Source organism: Sorex fumeus, unplaced genomic scaffold, assembly GCF_029834395.1.
Source record: "Sorex fumeus unplaced genomic scaffold, SorFum_2.1 ptg000169l, whole genome shotgun sequence".
NCBI classification, from domain to species: domain Eukaryota; kingdom Metazoa; phylum Chordata; class Mammalia; order Eulipotyphla; family Soricidae; genus Sorex; species Sorex fumeus.
Genome location: NW_026606226.1, coordinates 8,397,154 through 8,417,022, shown reverse-complemented (window position 1 = coordinate 8,417,022; position 19,869 = coordinate 8,397,154).

Sequence of the window (19,869 nt, the reverse complement as noted above, 5' to 3'; positions counted from 1 at the left end):
GGAAAAAAAACTACATTCAGAATTGACAAAAAATGAAGAATATGGTTGGTGATATAAAAAGCACAATAGAAGGTCTGAGCAGCAGCATAAGAAGCTTAGAAAAAAATCAAAAAGGTACAAGATGAAATATAGGGAAATTCTGAAGAAAAAAAAACCGAAGATGGGAAATGCCAAAAGGAAATTAAAAAAAAAAACTAAATGAGGGGCTCGAGTGATACTACAGCAGTAGGGCATTTGCCTTGCATGCAGCTGACAGAAATTTGATCCCCAGGACCCCATATGGACCCCCAAGCACTTCCAGGAGAGATTCCTAAGTGCAGAGCCAGGAGTAATACCTGTTCATTGCCAGGTATGACCCCAAAACAAAAGAACAAAAAAATGAACAAGAAGAAACTAAATGAAGGTGAGGTGTTTAGCAGAATGCCTAGGGAAAAAAATAATAAACACTAGAAAATAGAAATAAGCATTATCTAATAAAATGTGTCTATATAACATAGATTGCCCCTTTTCTCTATAAATAATATTCCTGTTATAGAGCAAAGAGTAGTGATTATTGCTCTCTGATGTGCACTGTAATGGACAGTACCTTGGAAGCTTCACAGTGAGGAGCTTTGTCTAACAGGGTACAAATGTAAGTCCTGGGATTGGGTGCTTTGGGGCGGGGGCCCCTAAGAGGCAGGCAGGGGGCCACTTCCCATTATTCCCAACCAACAGGGGTGGCGGTTCAAGGATGAGTCCTGAGCATGCGGTGTTACACAGGCCTTTCAGTGCCAGGGATTATTAGGGCCAGTGGTGCTCAGGGCCATGTGGTACCAGGGCTCGAATGAAGATTGGAGCTGCCTTGTATGAGTTATTTCCTGTGTTATTTCCACAGACCCCGGGTTTGACCTTGGATTTTGTTTGTTGTTCTGTTTGTTTGGGCCACTCCCTGTGATGCTGAGGGACACCCCACCACCACCACGTGCTCAAGAAGTTTTCTGTGATCTCCCCACCCCTTTGATTAGTTTTATTTATGATTAATTTTATTTGAGTGTGGAAGGAGAAGGGTGGGGGTGGTCACACTCAGCAGTGCTCAGGATCTACACCTGGCTGTACTCAGGGATCACTCCTGGCTGAACCAGGGACAGAATTTGGGTTGGTCACATGCAAGAAAAGTATCTTAACCCCTGTATTATAGTTCTGTCCTGGATTCATTTCTTAAAATAAACTGAATAATTATAGAATGAGAGGAGAAGGCTCTGATTTAATGCTTCTTTTGAAAACAACTAAGAACAATTAGCTATTAATTTAGTGATTTAGTATGATGTAGCTACCACAAACTCTAAGGTATTAAGAATATTTTCTAGTCTCTACTTGTCTTTGAACTTTAAGGATCTTTCACCATCCTTTTAAAATGCTTCGTTGATAAGTGATATTTAGGAAGGCAGAAGCATACTTAGATCCTACACAATAGCAGTAGAGACTGGTCTTTGATCTCCAGCCCGGAGTCTCTCATTCTAGGTATACAGCACTTTGCAGTGCTATTTTAAGAACAGAAGAGACACACACTGCTTCACACTGGTCCATAAAACACCCACGAGCTCTATTTTTTCCAACTAGATGTAGATGCTCGAGCTCGATGAGCACTATGACCCTGAAGGTCATGTTTTAAAGATAGCAGAACTGTAGGAGGCAGTCAGTCTGGCATCCTAGAGTCATGCTGGAAAGCCAAACACTCAACCAATCAGGGAGGAGGAGGAGGAGGAGGAGGAGGAGGAGGAGGAGGAGGAGGAGGAGGAAGAGGAGGAGGAGGAGGAGGAGGAGGAGGAGGAGAGAAAGAGAAAGAAGAGAAAGCAGAGGAGGAGGAAGAGGAGGAAGAAGAGGAAAAGTAAGAAGAGGAGAAGGAAGAAGAAGAAGAGGATGAAGAAGGTGTTATCCCTCAACACCTTCAGATTTGTCTGCTACAACAGCAAGCAAAAAAAAAAAAACCAATTCAGCTCTCCACATGAATTGGGTAAATTAGCAGGTCCTATTTTAATAGGGATATTGGAAAAATTTGAAACTTTAAAAAAACAATTTAGGATTTAAGATACTTAAACATAAAAATCAAGTGGAGCACTTTTTCAAAGTATGCATGCTTTTCAAAAGTCCTACATATTTCTGGCATGTGTCCCAGGTTCCAGATCACTAGTTGGAACCCCTGGCCCACCTAAATGAGTTGGGGGAGGTTTTCCTGGCATAGAGAAACATTATGAGTCCTTCTGCAAATACATGAAAGATAAACATGCAGCAGGGGGCAGGGGTGTTCTATTCTGAACTTGTGAAGCAAGAGAGATTTGCACTTATGCTAGGAGAGATTAATCAGAAGTGATAATGGGTAGGAGTCAGAGGAGGGGAGTGATTGGTTCACTCAAAAGAAAATTGTGATCATGATTAGATTTTCAAAATGTGAGCCACCTGCTTTTAAAGTTATAGGCTCTCCCCTTCTGTCATGAGTATAATGCCCATCACAATCAATATTTCATCTAAGTTTCCTAAGCACACTTTGGGGCTGATCCCACTTTCCAGAGCTAAGGAAATCACATCTCTGGTCATTCAGCTGCCTGCCCAGTGTCATGGCACCAAGAACAACTGAGGCAAGACTTGAGTCCTTATCTCAGACTTGAGACCTGCTCTTCTTTGTACTGAGCTTATGTGGTCCCAGGGAGCAGCATCTCTCATCCACAAATCCTCTGAATGGTTGCGTGTGTGCTGGAAGGTCTGCATGTTTTTGTCTCCTCTCCTTTAAGTAAATGTTCACATCGATGAGCACATGCTGTGTGCTGTGTGCTTATTAGTACCTTCAGGTTAACTGAATGTAACTGATACCACTTTAAAAAAAATTAAATGTAAAAAGTAGGCCTTTCCTCTCTGCTTTCACACAAAACTGCCAGGGTTAGTAAAGCTATCTGCTACAGAAGAAATATAAGGAACATGACCTGAGCTTTCCAGAGGATACCCAAAAGCAAGAATCAGATACCTGAGTAAGCAACAATACGATTGTTTACATCTGAAATTACACTTCAGTATTGGAGAGATCATACAGCAGGTAGGATGCCTGCCTTGCAGTGCTGCTGACCTGAGTTTGAATTCCAGCACTACATACGTTGCCCCAAGTATCAACAAGAGCACAGAGAACTGCCAGATATTGCAAAAAATAAACAAGGAGAGAAAAAAGAAAGGACATTTCAGCTTTCAGTGTTCTGTAGTGTAAAGCACACTGGGTAAGAACCCCAGAACCAGCCTTGCCTAGAGTATTTGGCCAACTTTCCCTACTTCAGAATCTTCATCTACAAGCTAAGCAGCAGAAGCCAGGATTTCTATGCCTCACCAAGTCTCTAGAATGAACTGCTAGTTTGCAGGAAAAACTGCAGATCGACAGAGGTTTGAAGAAACACTCAGGGAAGCAGTTTGCAAATCAGAGTACAGAGAACACAGGATTAACATCTTAATTTCTTCCTTTTTTTAAAAAAAATTCAAATAAAAAGAGCTAAAGAGGACAAGAAAAGACATCAATGACATAACAAGCAATTACAATCATAATTGGATCCCATTTTCAAATCTCAGGAGAAAATATTTTAAGCAAAAGAGCACAAATGATATGATTCCATTTATATAAAGTTCAAAATAGATAAAACTAATCTTGCTCCTAAAATCCACCTTAATTTTTTCCTTTTTTTTTTTTCATCTCTATTCTGGTGCTATGGGTGTATTTGGACAAGATTTGGGATAAAGCTATATGTATCTATCCATAGGTCAGTAATAGATGCTTTAAAAGCCAATCTCAGTCCTCTGCAAATAGAAGCAAATCATGAGAGAATTTTTAAAAAATAATTTTTTTTAATTCCCAACACTCCTTTTAAATTTGTCAAAGAAGGCATTGTAGAATGATAAAACTTTTAAAAATGTACCAGAAAACAAAAGAATCTTCTTCAGGAAAATCAGATACAAAGGACCATGGAATTTATCTTATGTAAAAGCAAATGCGAATGTCAGAAAGTTAAGACAAATGGGAAAAAGGTGTGTTTCAAAGGATATATGCATTGAGAGGGGCAGAACTGATCATACGGTCTGGCAAACTTGGAAACTCAAGCAAAAGATAAGTTCATGAATAATCACAACTGTTCATATCACTTCACTTAATCACTTAACTTCCCATTAGTCATCTATTTGCTCGAGCGGGCGCCGGTAACGTCTCCATTTGTCCCTGTCGCGTGCTAGTGTAGCCCAATGGCGTCTGTTCACTCTGGGAACATGAAGAGCCTCAAATCAATCGTTCATGATCTTGATGAAGAAGTCTGACCATCTGGTAGGTGGGCAGCCACGCAGTCTTTTGACATCCGTGGAATCCAGTCGGTAACAGCTCTAGTCCAGCGGTCGTCTTTAAATCTCATTACGTGACCAGCCCATCTGATTTTCGACACCTTGGCAAAGGAGACAGCGTCCCTGATTCTTGATCGTCGATGGATGTCGGAACTCCGGATTCTTTCTCTCACTTGAGTGAAACGTGATATTCCAAGAATAGCTCTTTCTATTCTTTGGGAGACCTGAATAGCGTTCTCATCCTGTTTGCGTAGGGCCCAGGTCTCTGAGGCATATGTTAATGCAGGAAGAACAGTGGAATCAAAGAGATGTGCCTGGAGCCGGATGTTCTTCGTCCTCTTAGCTATTTCTTCGACGTTCTTGAAGGCACTCCAAGCCGCTCTCTTCCTCCTGCACAGCTCGGGTGCCAGGTCATTTGTCATGTTGACTTCTCGACCTAGGTACACATAGCTGTTGCATTTGGAGATGGTCGTTCCGTTGAGAGCGAATGGGGCATCAGGAACGAGGCTGTTTCTCATAAACATTGTCTTCGTAAGATTCAGCTGTAGTCCTACCTTTCCACACTCACGGTCAAAGTCGGCCAGCATTTGTGCCGCTTGGCTGATGTTTGGTGTTGTTAAAACATTGTCATCAGCAAAGCGGAGGTGGTGTAGTTGCCGACCATCTATCTTCACTCCAATTCCTTCCCATTCCAGTCGTCGCATGATGCATGATTAAAATAGGCCTATTTCCCTGGACATCTGCTGTGGACAATGAATCTATTTAGGGATTCTAAGTTGCTGCTGCAAGGACTTGGGAGAGAAAGCAGCACCCCGAAACTGTGATCTCTGCTCTGCAACAGGATTTGACCTCCCAACTGGGCTGGTAACAATAATTAATTAATTAATTAATTAAAATGACAAAAACAAAAAACCCAAAACAAAAAATCTTGCTGCCCATAACCTCGCAACTTGAAAAGGATAATCCTGGAAAAGAAGAGAGTAAGGTCCTAAAGGCTGTCAATTTTTTCTCTTTGTCCTCTTTACATCTGCAGGTTCTCTTTTACTCCCCCATTCCAGAGCTAAGATGACACCAAAAGGTTCCACCCAAAATCTCCCTCACCCAGAAAGTCAGCATAGTGTTGATGGGCTAAAAGGGCACTATGTGCACTGAAAGGGTACCTTTGAAAGCATGTATAATTTTGATAATAGTTGTAAAAGAAGAAATGTGAAGGTGCCCAAGGGATATTGTAGCAATTATTAAATCAAGAATCCAGACTCAAGAACAAGACAAGTCTCAGAGCTGGACAACTAAATGCTGCCTCTTCTGAGGAGGGTTCCACTTGGGTGACTCACAGTGACAACAATGACATCATTGAGTGGTTCTCATAGTGGACAGGCCAGAGGCCAAAGAGATAGCACAGCAGATAGGGCTCTTACCTTGCATGCAGCCAGTTGATCTGGGTTTAGTTCCTACACCACACATGGTCTTCTGAGCCCCACCAGGAGCATTCCCCGAGCACAGAGCCAGGAGTAAAACCAGAGAACTGTTGAGTATAACCCAAGTCCCCCCAACACACATACACATACACACACACACACACACAACACACAACACACACCATCTGGGGGCAGCCCAAAAATATAGAAAATGTCCTAGAACTTAAAACTAACAGGTGAGGATCATAAAAAAAAAAAAAAGTAGGGCACCTGAAAAACAAATTAGGATAAATCAATAATTCAAAATTTGTCAAAAAATGTGAACAAAAAAATTGCCCTTTCTTAGCTCTTTGGCAATTTGCTCATCTATAAAATGGGTTTATTAGAGTAGGAAACAAACAGGACTGCTTAGTGAGATCATCCACGTAAGGCGCACAGTAAAAGTAAGTGCTCAGAAACTCTTTGTTGTGAAGGTATCACCATTAGTGCGCTTCTCTTCCTGTTGACAGCTCCATACCCACACACACTGCATGGAGAGGGACCCTGGAGAGGAGAGAGAGCAGGAGCACACTTGGGCATGAGTGAGGAATGCCCAGCACTGCTCCACTAAGTACAGGGAGCAAAGAAAGCAGAGAACAGGCTTGCTGGGGAAGCAGACACGTACTAGAGTGGTTTTGTGATACGAAGCCTGTGACGTCACTTGGGTCTTTCCCCATTGCACAGCAGAGAACACAGAGAGGTTTTCTGTGGGTGACACCCTGTGGGGTTCAGAGCTTCACGCTTAGGTCTCCGCCACAGGATCCAGTCCCACCTCCACTCCTTCCAGAAAGTGAACCTCTCTGAGCTCAATTTCCTCACCACTATGGCGGAGAAAATAATCACCCTACCCCAGAGGTTTTTTGGAGGGTCTGAATGTGAATAACACTCAAAGGGATTTAAGGTAGGCCCCAGTGGCTCAGATTAAGCCTTATAAAGATTACCTTCTGGGAGAGGGCCACACATAGAATGACTGCACTCGGCTGCTAGGGAAGATGAAGTCATAAAATTTGCTTTTAAGTGGATGGATCATGCAGAGTACCATGCTAAGTGAAATGAGTCAGAAAGAGAGGGACAGATATAGAAGGACTGCACTTATTTGTGGAATATAAAACAATTTAATATGAGACAAACCCCTAAGAGCAGTAGACATAGTAGAATATTGCTCCATAATTGGAAGCCTGCCTCATGAGCTGGGGGAGAAGGCAGATGGAATAGAGAAGAGATCACTAAGTCAATGATGGTTGGAGGGATTGCTCAGGATGGGGAGACGTGTGGTGAAAGTAGATAAAGGACCAAATGTGATATCCTCTCAGTATCTATATTGCAAACTGTAATGCCCAAAAGTAGAGATAGGAAGGGGGAAATTGTCTTCCATAGATGCAGGAGAAGGATTGGGATGGGGAGGGGGGATACTGAGGACATTGGTGGTGGAAAATGTGCCCTGGTGGAGGGATGGGTGTTCAATCACTGTATAACTGAAACTCAAACATAAAAGCTTTGTAATTGTATCTCATAAATTAAAAAAATGATTGCACTCATTTATGGAATATATGGAAAACAGAAAACAACCATAAAACTTAGGATGAGTCTAATGTCCAAGGACAGTAAGGAAACAAGGACCAAAAGGGATATGGAAGCTTGCCACATGTAGAGGGAGGCAGTTAGGATACAGTAAGGACCACTATGACAATGATAGTTGGGAAATATCACTGGATAAGAACCGAATGCTAAAAGTAAGTAAAGGGATATGCATGATAACCTGTCAGTAACAGTATCGCAAACCATAATGTCCAGAAGAAAAGATAGAGATGGAGAGAGAAGAAAAGTGTGTGTGAGAGAACACAGGGGATTGCCCTGCCACAGAGACAGGGGGGATGGGGGGATGGGGGTGGGAGGGATATTATCCATGGTGGTGGAAAATGGGCACTGGTGGAGGGATGGGTATCTGATCATTGTATAATTGAAACCAAAGCACAAAAAATTGTAAATCTACAATTTTATATAAAATAATTAAAAAAATGTAAAAAAAAAGTGTGTGTGAAAGAGATGTGTGTATATCTGTATACATATATATATATATATATATTTATATAAAGAGAGAGAGAAAGAGAGAGAGGGAGAGAGAGAGAGCCTGCCACAGAGGCAGACTGGGGCAGGGGTGATGGATAGATGGGGGGTGGTGGGAGGAAAACTGGGGACAATGGTGCTGGGAAATGCACACTGGTAAGGGGATGGTTACTAATAGAGCATCCTATGACTGAAACCCAATCATGAACAACTTTGTAACTGCATATTTCACAGTGCTTCAATATAAATAAATAAATAGCTTCTGAAATCAACCACCCAATGAGGTGAAAGCTGCTTAAGTCAGGGCTCCAAAAGGTGAGATGACTTACTCAGAATCTAGACTCCAGAATCACTCAAACCCTTTTACGTCTGCTCTGTGGTCACCTAAGTGGGACAGCGCCAAACCCTGGGAGTAACTTAGAGCATTTGACCAGATGGGTCAGGTGATGTTAGCAGAGTCACATCTCCGAATGATGTGGAACATCAAGGGAGAAGGTAGACAATTATTTTAAAAAATTCCTAGGATAATTTACCTGCCACATGGTCTTAAAAAATGACCCCTTTCTTTCTCATCTCATGTCATGTTTACCACAACCCTTTGAGCCATTGTAACACTGCAGCACTGTCCTCCCATTGTTCATCGATTTTCTCGAGTGGGCACCTGTAATGTCTCCATTGTGAGACTTGTTGTTACTGTTTTTGGCATATCGAATACATCACGGGTAGCTTGCCAGACTTTTCCGTGCGGGCGGAATACTCTCGGTAGCTTGCCAGGCTCTCCAAGAGGAGCGGAGGAGTTGAACCCAGGTCAGCTGCGTGAAAGGCAAATGTCCTACCCACTATGCATGCTATCGCTCTGACCTAAGTATTAAATTGAGCCATCGTATTAAGACAATTTCATGGATGAGAAAAACTAAAGCTTGGAGTTGTCAAAAAGTTGGTGGCAGGAAATGTACACTGGTGAAGGGATAGTTGTTGGAACATTATATGACTGAAACTCAATCATGAACAACTTGGTAACTATGTATCTCACAGTGGGGGCTCCAGGTTTGGGATATGGGAGGGAACCTGGGAACATTGGTGGAGGAAAGCTGAAACTGGTGATCAGTACTGGATTATTACATGTTTAAAACTCAACTACAAATAACTGCAAATCACAGTGCTTTAATTTTAAAAAAATTAAATTTATTCTACTTAGAAAAAATACATTTTAAAAATATGTTGAACAAGAAAAAAACAAAATAAATAAAATAAAATATGTAGAATGGTAAAGGCCCTCCCGTTGATCGTCAATTTGCTCGAGCGGGCCCAGTAACATCTCCATTGGAGACTTTGTTGTTACTGTGTTTGGCATATCGAATACTCTCGGTAGCTTGCCGGGCTCTCCAAGAGGGGCGGAGGAATCGAACTCGGGTCAGCCATGTTGGCCACTAGTAAGGCGAACGCCCTACCGTAGTGCCATAGAGATGGTACAGAGGTTAAGGGGCTTGCTTTGCACATGGCTGGCCCTTGTTTTAAGTCCTCTGGCATTACATATGGTTCCCCAAATGCTGCCAGGGATGATCCCTGAGCACTAATATGTGTGACTGTAAAATAACAACAAACTTGTGGAATGGTACGAGGTTAGTAGGGGGGAAGCTGAAATCTGAATTTATTTTTAATTTCCAAATCACTGTCCTTAAGCAAAAAGGGGAACTGTGTCTACAACGGGAAGAATGTCATTTCCTCCCAAGTTTATTACATGGAAGTGCAAAGACTGGGTCTGAATTAAGCAGACATGTTCCAAAGACCAGGAAAGCTGCTGAAAAGAGACTTTGTGAGTGGGGAAATATGAGAATCTCAGGCAGGAAGAAGGAGGTGTGTTTTGTTTGGGATAAGGAAGACTTTTACCATCGCATTCCCTTTTTGTTCACAGGTTTGAGCAGTAGTGTTCTATTTCTTAGGTTATTTTTCTGCAAATTAGATTTTAACTTCTGTGAATAACTCCTACCAGATAATTAATATCCAGGGTCATTCACCTTGTCAAAAGAAATGGCTTTAATCCTAAATCAAAATGGAACCTGACTCACTACAGAATCAATAATGGTTATGGTCTAAGACTTAACAATCTCCTGAAGGCCAAAATCCCTGACACTCAGTAGCCATTAATAAGACACTTGAGCAGAAAGTTCAGAAATGTTGTAAGAGTTACTCTGAAAATAGCCTTAAACAAAAGGCATAATGGCCTTTGAATAACTTGCATCTTAATGAAAATGAAAAGCACAGATAGAATTTATTATAGAGTAAAGAAGGTATTTTTGTTGAAATGAAAATGTTTGTAAATATCTGTTTTGTAGGGGAAGTTATTAATCACTTATCTGTGAGTCCTTCAAAATAAACTATCTTTTATCTACCCAAGCTTTTTTCGAGAAAAACACCAAAATCATGTCTGGGCTTTTCATTTGATGATCTTGAGAAATGTGATAGCTACCCCAACACTTCATTAGATTTTGAGAAATTACCCATATTCTTCATGATAATTCCAAAGTGAATTAGGGAGTGGAGAATAGGGAGTACAAGACTCTTTTTTTAATCACCCCCCCCCCCGGTTTTGGTCTCATTCCTGTCAAGATCAATAACATAAAGTCCCAAATCTCCAAAAGTCCAAACCATAGATACTTTTGCCTCTGAAAGAGTTTGAACCAACGATACCTAAAGCAGTCTGGGAAATATCTTCCTCTATAGCTGGAGAAAGAATGATCAGGATAAATGTGAGGCGCAAGTTGATTTCTGAGCTGATGCTAACTGACTAATTTCTTCTTCACAAGATCCCACGTTCACATGATCAGACAATTAAATTATCCCTTTCTATTCTGGTCCACAAATGACCATTCCCTGAGCAGAAGTGACCCAGCTACAATTACTAGTGCTGATTAGCATTAAAACTTCCATTGTCCACTCATGGGACTGTCTCTGAAACAATAACATTGTGATTCCACCTGCACTTCTTGGATAACTTAACCTTTTCTGATCACTTACTTAGAATTATCTACTTCCTGATAAAGACACAAGTCAACACAACCAAGTAAGAGCATAGCAGCATTCTAGGTCCTAGATCTAGAATTTGAGGAAAGAGACCATTGGACTAGTTTCTCATGAAAATTGCACATATTCTTAGTCATTTCTTATGTAACTATTCCCACATGAAACTACATCATATTATCTGTCACTATCCTCCCGCTGTTCATCGATTTGCTCGAGCAGGCCCAATAGCGTCTCCATGGGAGACTTTTGTTGTTACTGTGTTTGGCATATCGAATACATCACGCGTAGCTTGCCAGGCTCTGCCGTGCGGGCGAGATACTATCGGTAGCTTGCCTGGCTCTCGGAGAGGGGTGGAGGAATTGAACTCGGGTCAGCCATGTTGGCTGTGTGCAAGGCAAACGCCCTACCGCTGTGCTATCGCTCCAGCCCAGTCCAAATCAGTGCCATCAATATTCCAAACCATGTGTGGAATCTATGCATTGTGTTCCTGTGCCTGCAGATTGATAAGGAATGCAAAAGAGGAACCGAACTGTCAGCACCACTCAATTTTTCCATGACTAAGATTTTACACACTCGAGAAATCTGGGGTTTTTTTTTTTCAAAATTTGTTTTTGCTTTTAAAATATTCTGCGACTATGTGGAGAAAAAAATTGAAAAATCAGAAATAGTAGAGTTTATTCATTCACTGCATTCCATTATGTGCCCAAAACACATATTCAATCATTGAATGCTAGAAATCTAAGATATAATATGTCATACATACCCAAGGGTTTCAAGACTAGAAACATACATATTCTGCACAGAACAGCAAGTCCCTAATACACAGGTATGGATGGCCCATTGATTGGAAATACAGAAGAGGGAGGAGATCACAGTGGGTTTGGAAGGTATGTCAGATTTGTCAGCATCATGAAAGTATAGTAAAGTAAAGTAAAGGCCCTCCTGTTGTTCATCGATTTGCTTGAGCGGGCCCAGTAACGTCTCCATTGGAGATTTTGTTGTTACTGTGTTTGGCATATCGAATACATCACGGGTGGCTTGCCAGGCTCTGCCCTGCAGGCGAGATACTCTCAGTAGCTTGCCAGGCTCTCCAAGAGGGGCAGAGGAATCGAACTCGGGTCGGCCATGTTGGCTGTGTGCAAGGCAAACGCCCTACCGCTGTGCTATCGCTCCAGCCATGAAAGTATAGAATGCACAGATTTCTTTTTTCCTTAATCAGAGGTTGGCCACACAATACACACAGTACACAGAGTACACTGATCAGAATAATGGAGGGTACCTTGGAAATATTTAAGGAAGAACACTCCTGTTAGTGTTCAGTCATAAATAGATTAACTGAATCATTCTGGATTGCATGCATTAGAAACATAAAACACTGGGGTGAGGTTCACAAAGAAATATAAACAAATGTTTATAACCTTCAGACCAATGAGGGTATTTTTAAAACAAACCTATTCCATGATAGAGGAAATCTGAGGCGAAATAAAGAGTCATGTCTTTCAATTAAAGAGATTTTGAGTCCAAAAATATCAAAATCAAATTCTAGATTTTGGCTCTGGTCACCTATGTGAATTTTAGCTCAAGCTCTAAACTGCCTCATGTACTAAAGAGGATAATAACTCTGTTATTAATCTTTAGGGCTACTGACACTGTATGTGTAGCTAATAAAGTGTGTGTTGTTGACTACTGCCCCAAATTACAGAATCCCTTAGACATATTAATCAGAAGAATGAAGATATAGTAAAAAAGTAATAAAGTATATAGTAATATATATATAGTAATAAAGTTTAAGGCATCTGTCAGATGCATGTGGCCAACCCTGGTCCTTTCCCTGGTACTACATATGGTCACCCAAGAACCTCCATGAATGATCCCTGAGCACTAAGCCAAGAGTAATCCCTGAGAACAGTCAAGTGTGACTCAAAAACAATAACAAAACAAACACCTACTATTCAAAAGTTAATAATTAGGTTAATAATAAGATTAAATATTTTACGTTTATTTTTATTCGTTACTTGTGTTATTTTAAAAAAAAAAATTTTTTAGTGTTATTCCCTGTTCCTTGACTCCACTAGGGAAATTCTGAATTACTTACTTATGTAAGCAAGTATCAGAGACAACTGTTCTCCTGTGATCTGTTTACAATGGAAAGTCAGTATCAAAAATGAAGCAGCCTGTGAAAGTCTGCTTTCCTCATACAAATCGGACTTAAGACTTTGCTTTAGGAGATGAAAGTTCCAGCAAGTCTGGGTCCACTTTTCTAAGTGACAATAACTAAAAGGAGCTAAACAGCTGCTGCCACTTCTACCATGAGTCCTCTGCAGTTCACCTCAGTTCTCACCAGGCAAAAATTAAGATTTCTGGGTCTGGGCTGCACCATTAACAGTGGAGTTTATGATCCCTGGGACAGTCTTACAGACTTCAACCCAGAGTCCCGGTAAGCATCACAGATGCTTAATGTTCTTATTCTTTAGAGAGGATTTATTTTTATGACTTCAAGATATACTCCATTGCCTTTTGGAAATATCTGAGTTCTTTGAATTTTAACCAGAAATTGAAATACTGAAAGCCCTCATTTTTATTAGCAAGTGACCTTGTTATATCAATTTTACTTTGGGCATATTGTGAAAAGTAGACTGGAGAATCTCCAGACTCTAGAGCCTAATTCTAATACAAGTCCACAAATTTCTCCCTTACTTTCTATCACAATCAAGAAGAAAAGTTAGCAGTGGTTTATAGTGATTGAGGAATAGCACCTCAGTAATTAATAGTAAGCACTTAATGTGCAAGCTATCTCATCTAAAGCAAGACATCCATGACATTCAATAATTAATGGTATGACCTAACGTTATTGGAGAAACTAATAGAATACATATTTCAAATAGAAATCTGTTCAATAAATGAAAAATGTCTTAGTTCTACACCATTATCCTCAAACAGAGGTAAATCAAAACAAATGATTGATAGTCAGGAAGAGGAATAAGAATCACATATAGCTAAGTATGGAAACCGTCAGTGTTATTGTCATAAAATTGGCGACCACCTTCTATGTCAACTGAAGTTCTTAATATCTTTAGTGTTCAGTAAAATGGGCAAAAGAAATTTCTACTATAATTATAAGTTGTCAAGTTTAAGAACTTCAGATTCTCCGTCATTTTATTTCCTAATTCAATTTCAGAAAATAAAATAAAACAAAAACTTTTGCATAGCAAGTATCCTAGCGTAAATGCTAAGAATTTTGTTTTCAGTTCCCTCAACTGGAGATGTGCTCACCTACCTAAAAAAGTTATGATTCATAAAAAAAACACAGACACATCATAAAGTTATTCCTGTACAGAAATCCTCATGGTAAATCAAGAGAAGCATGCAGCAAATGAGATCATTTTGAATCCCTGACTCTACCCTGTGAGAGTCTTGCAAATGGTAATGTCTCTCTTTGGAGAGGATACCTGGAGCATTTTTTGATGGCTGGCCCAGACACAACTCCTACATTGGTTTCTCTTCAACAGAGAGGAACTTAGACGTTCGCTCAAGCATTTTAATGACCTCGATTTGGGTAGCAAGAGCCTGGGGCTTTTTCTGTGTCATAGGGAAACTGCTATGAGGTGACATTCAGAGCCCCATGTAATTATTCAGTGTAAGATGAAGGTAACAGCAAGTAACAGAAATTTTCACTACTTTTCCAAGACTTTTTATCTTCTCCACTTCAGAAATGTATTTTATGACTACAATGCCAATCAATTACGGGGGTCAATCAAATACTTGAATCCCGGAGCTCAGAGTCCAGATCATACTTGAAAAGAGAGCACCTCTGCACCTTGCCTTACATGTGATTAAGCCAGGTTTGATACCAGCAACACATATGGTTTCCTGAGCACCACCGGGAGTGATCCCTAAGTGCCGAGCCAGGAATAAGTTCTGAGCACTGCAGTGCGGCCCACGCTGTGATAGCAAAGTGGTAGGGCGTTTGCCTTATGCGCAGCCGGCCCAGCCGAGCTGGGTTCGATTCCTCTGCCCCTCTCCGAGAGCCCGGCAAGCTACCGAGAGTATCTCGCCCGCACAGCAAAGCCTGGCAAGCTACCTGTGACAAGCTACAAGTGTCGTATTCAATATGCCAAACACAGTAACAAGTCTCACGATGAGACGTTTCTGGGCCTGCTCGAGCAAATTGATGAACAACAGGAGGACCGTGACTGTAAAAATAAAATAAAGAACACCTCTCACTAAGCATGCCCCCCCATAGTTAGAGGTTCATCATGACTTGCAAATATCAGAAGATCTTCCTGCTCCTTTGATCCAAATGACTGTTTTCCCCATTTCTTCCTTCATCTAGAATATAAAGGGCCAGATCAGAAAATTACCATTCCGCTCCAAAAGAGTAAGTTGAAATAAGAATGGTCCACAAGATTAAAAAAAAAAGATGATGATAAGTTAAACACACACTTTCAGAACCAAAAGAATGTCACGGTTCCATAAGGTAGCTAACTGTTCTGCATAGCTGTCAGTTTGGGTATAAACACTAATGTATAAATTCCTTAACTGTCCTGATCCCAAGACACTATATAATTTCTCTAAATAGTAAATAGAGTGTATTGGAAAGACTCCAAGTATCAGAGTCTGAAAATATCAGTCCAATATGAGTTTTGATGATTATAGCTTCATTCTTTGAATTACTTTATTTCTCTGCATCTTGGATTTCTCTTCTCTACTTTCCTTTTAATAAGAGTTTTCTTTCAGATTTCTTGTAAGGGTTGAAATGTATGATACAATGGAGCTAAAAATGACAAGCACACAGTTCAATATGCCTAATGAGTGGTAACTATTATCAGTTATTTTACTGTTATTGGATAAATATCTTCAAAGTTTCTACAGCACTGCCCTCATAAAACACTCTCTTTTGGTTTTCTTTTCCATCGAATTAAAGCTCAATAATATGTTATGACATAATTATAAATAAGAGGTAAAACTAACTAGGGAGTCACTAGGCAATCAGAGTACTAGGCAATCTAAAACACACATCTACAAGTGAAAACAGAGATAGATAAATGGGACTATCTTAAACTAAGAAGCTTCTGCACCTCCAAAGAAACAGTGACCAAAATACAAAGACAGTCTACAGAATGGGAAAGGATATTCACCGAATACACATTTGACAAGGGGTTGATAACAAGGATATACAAAATACTGGTGGAACTCCACAAGAAGAAAACATCCAACCCCATCCAAAAATGGGGCAATGAAATGAACAGAAACTTTCTCAAAGAAGAAATCCGAATGGCAAAAAAGCACATGAGAAAATGCTCTACATCATTAATCATCAGGGAGATGCAGATCAAAACCACAATGAGATACCATCTCACACCTCAGAGACTGGCCCACATTCAAAAGAACAAAAGCAACTGATGCTGGCGCGGATGTGGCGAGAAAGGGACACTCCTTCACTGTTGGTGGGAATGCCGACTAGTTCAGCCCTTTTGGAAAACAGTATGGACGTTTCTCAAAAAATTAGAAATTGAGCTCCCATTTGACCCAGCGATACCACTCCTGGGAATATACCCCAGAGAGGCAAAAATGTGTAGTCGAAGTGACATCTGCACTTGTTTGTTCATTGCAGCACTCTTTACAATAGCCAGAAACTGGAAGAAACCTAAGTGCCCAAGAACAGATGACTGGTTAAAGAAACTTTGGTACATCTACACAATGGAGTACTATGTAGCTCTTAGAAAAGATGAAGTCATGAAATTTACATACAAGTGGTACAATATGGAAAGTATCATGCTAAGCGAAATGAGTCAGAAAGAGAGGGATAGACATAGAAAAATTGCATTCATCTGGGGGATATAAAGCAACAAAATATGAGATCAATACCTAAGAATAGCTGAGATCAACACCAGGAGGATTACTCCATAGCTTAGAGGCCAGCTGGATATTCTAGGGGAAAGGGCAGTTCAGATAGAGAAGGGAACACCAAATAAAGGGTGTTTGGAGGATCCTCCCAGGAGGGGAAATGCATGTTGAAAGTAGACTATGGACTGAACATGATTGCCACTCAATGCCTCTTTTGCAGACCACAACACCCAAAAGGAGAGAGAGAACAAAGGGGAATGCCCTGCCACAGAGGCAGGGTGGCAGGGGGGGTGGGGGGAAATGGGCACTGGTGGAGGGATGGGTATTTGATCATTGTATGACCGAAACTCAAGCACAAAGATTTGCAAATCTATAACTGTACCTCATGGTGCTTCACTAATAAAAAAAATAATAATAAAAAAATAAACACACACCTACATATTCAACTGGGTAAGGCAAGTACCCAGGATATGGACTTAAGTGTGGTAATAATATGAGTTTTCTCTAAAAGAAACTGCATTCGTCCTACATATAAAACAACGTAAGCTTCGGGTCAGGGAGAGAGTATTTCTTGTGCTCTCTGGATGAGAACTGAGGGTCAATGGTGACACTTTTCCCAGGCAGTATAGGAGGGTGCAAAAACATCTCAGGAACTCACCCTCTGGCAGGTTTGGGGTAACATGTGCACGCACATGAACAAATGAGCCGCCCGAGAGCCAGCCCCACAATGGCACAGACTGACAGCACCTCAGCCTCTCACCCTGGGCTTGCTGCTCAGCCCTCAATCACTGCAGCATCTGTGTTCCATGGGCAGGATCAGCCCAAGCTCCCACAGCTCCAGCTATCAGTGTGAACACGTCACCACTCAGTGTTCAGAAACTGTAGCTCTCTGACCATCAGACCAAGGGCAGACCAACATTCTGTCTGCTGGTGTCCCTGTGTTAGAGGCGCCAATCCAGGGCTCCCCAGTGGGCTAAGCAGATTTCTCTTCCCTGACTTTGGACAGTTAGATCCTGAGATTCTTGCTATTCTGGGATGAACTGCCTCAGAGAAAGAGAAATGTCATTTCGCCGAGGCAGGATGAGGGCTCAATCTTAACTTGAATCCAAAAATAAAATGTCACCATATGTTACACTTCAAATCGAACTGATTAGTTAGCTCAATGACAGAGTTACAAGACTAGAGGACAGTACCTGTTGGAAGCAAGGTGACATTTCACAGAAGTAAACTCGACGTGGATTAAAGATCTTGAGATTAAATCAGAATCCATACAATACATTGACGAAAACATTCACAGAACTCTCCAGGAAATTGAACAGAGAGGTGTCACAACAAGATGACTACAGAGTCACAAACAACAATAATAAATATATATAGGACTATGTCAAATTAAAAAACTTCCACACAGTAAAGAAATTCAAGCTATGATAAGAAGATGACACCTTACAGAGTGGGAGAAAATGTTTGCATACAATATATCAGATAAAGCACTGATATCCAAGATCTATACAGCATTAATAAAGCTCAACAACAATAACAACAAAAAAAAACAATTTTCAAAAATGGGGTAAGGCTCTTGTCTTCCATGCGTTCAAGCTAGGTTGGATCCCCCGAACCCATATGACCTGCGAGCAGATCCTATGATCCTTGAACACAGAACCAGGAGTAAGCCTTGAGCAATGCAAGATATGGCCCCAAAACAAAACAAAATAAAAACAAACAAACAAAAACAAATGGGGGTGGGAGAGGAGAAAAACAAACACTTTTCCAAAAAAGACAGACGGATGGCCAACTGACTTATGAAAAAGTGCTCAACATCATTAATGATTAGGGAAATACAAATTAAAACAACCTTGAAATCTCATCTCACGCCTGTGAGAATGGTACATGGCAAAAAGTCTGGAAACAGCTAGTGCTGGTGGGGTTGTGGTGAGAAAGGAACCTTCGTGTACTGTTGGTAAGAATGTCATCTGGTTTGTATTCTATGGAAAGCAATATGGAGATCTCTTAAAATGGGGATACAGCAACCATATGACCCAGTGATACCACTTCTTAGAATCTGTCCTCCAAACACAAAAATATTAACTAGAAAGGATATATGCATACCTATATTCATGGCAGTACTTAGTATACTTTACAGGAAGTAGATGCAATGCTGGGTGGACCAAGAGGACAACAATAACAAGAGAAAAATCAGCCCAAGTCACTAAAGGCCAAAGGCAAGGAATTTAGTCCAAGTCTGAATCAAGAGATTACTGATTAGAATGAGCCCAGGTCCTGATCCCAGAAATAAGGAAGAGACATCATTCTATTCATGGAATCCTGCTGGACCAGGGGCCTATTTGGGCATCAGTGCAGCATGCAGAAATCCCTGCTCCCAGTGAGCTTGCATCAGAGAAAACAGTCCATAAATCAAACAAGTAGGAAAATATATAGGCCATGGTGATTGATGCAATGTGAATAATAATGTAGGGAAGGAAGGCAGGACATGATGAGGCTGGAAGGAGGCTTTAAATGGGGTGGCTGCCCAGGAAGTAAGGTGCGAGTGAGCAAAGATACAAAAGTGAGGGAGTGATACTCTGGTTTCTATTCAGATCACATAAATCTTTCACCTTTCGCAAAAGTATGGGAGTGATCCGTGTGGCAATTTGAGAAAGGAGGATCCCATAGCGCTTGGGAGTGGAGGGAATCAGTTCAGAATCAAGAGCACAGTGGGCATAGTGGAGGTACAGAAAACGTCCAGTGAGGATGGATTTCAATAAGCAAAGGGGTGATAAGTGGAAGATAAGGTCTGAGCACTGAGCGGTCAGCTTCTGGGGGACCTTGATGGCCATTGGAAGGACTTGGGCTTTTGCTCTCTGTGTGAAGAAACTATAAGAGGTCTTGACCAGAGGCACTGAGATAAAGTTTCAGGGCCAAAAGGTAGAAATGAGGATTAGGTTAGAAGTCACTAGAATTAGTAAGTTTACCTGATGGGAGTAGAGGCTGCAGGACTCTGGATGTATTTTTTAAACACATTTTGGAGGCAGAGCTGACCCAAATTCCTATCATATGAATTATAAAAAATGAGAGAAAGAGATGAGTAGAAATACAAGCCTGATCTTAGAGGGTCTGATGCATTAAGTGGTCTTGA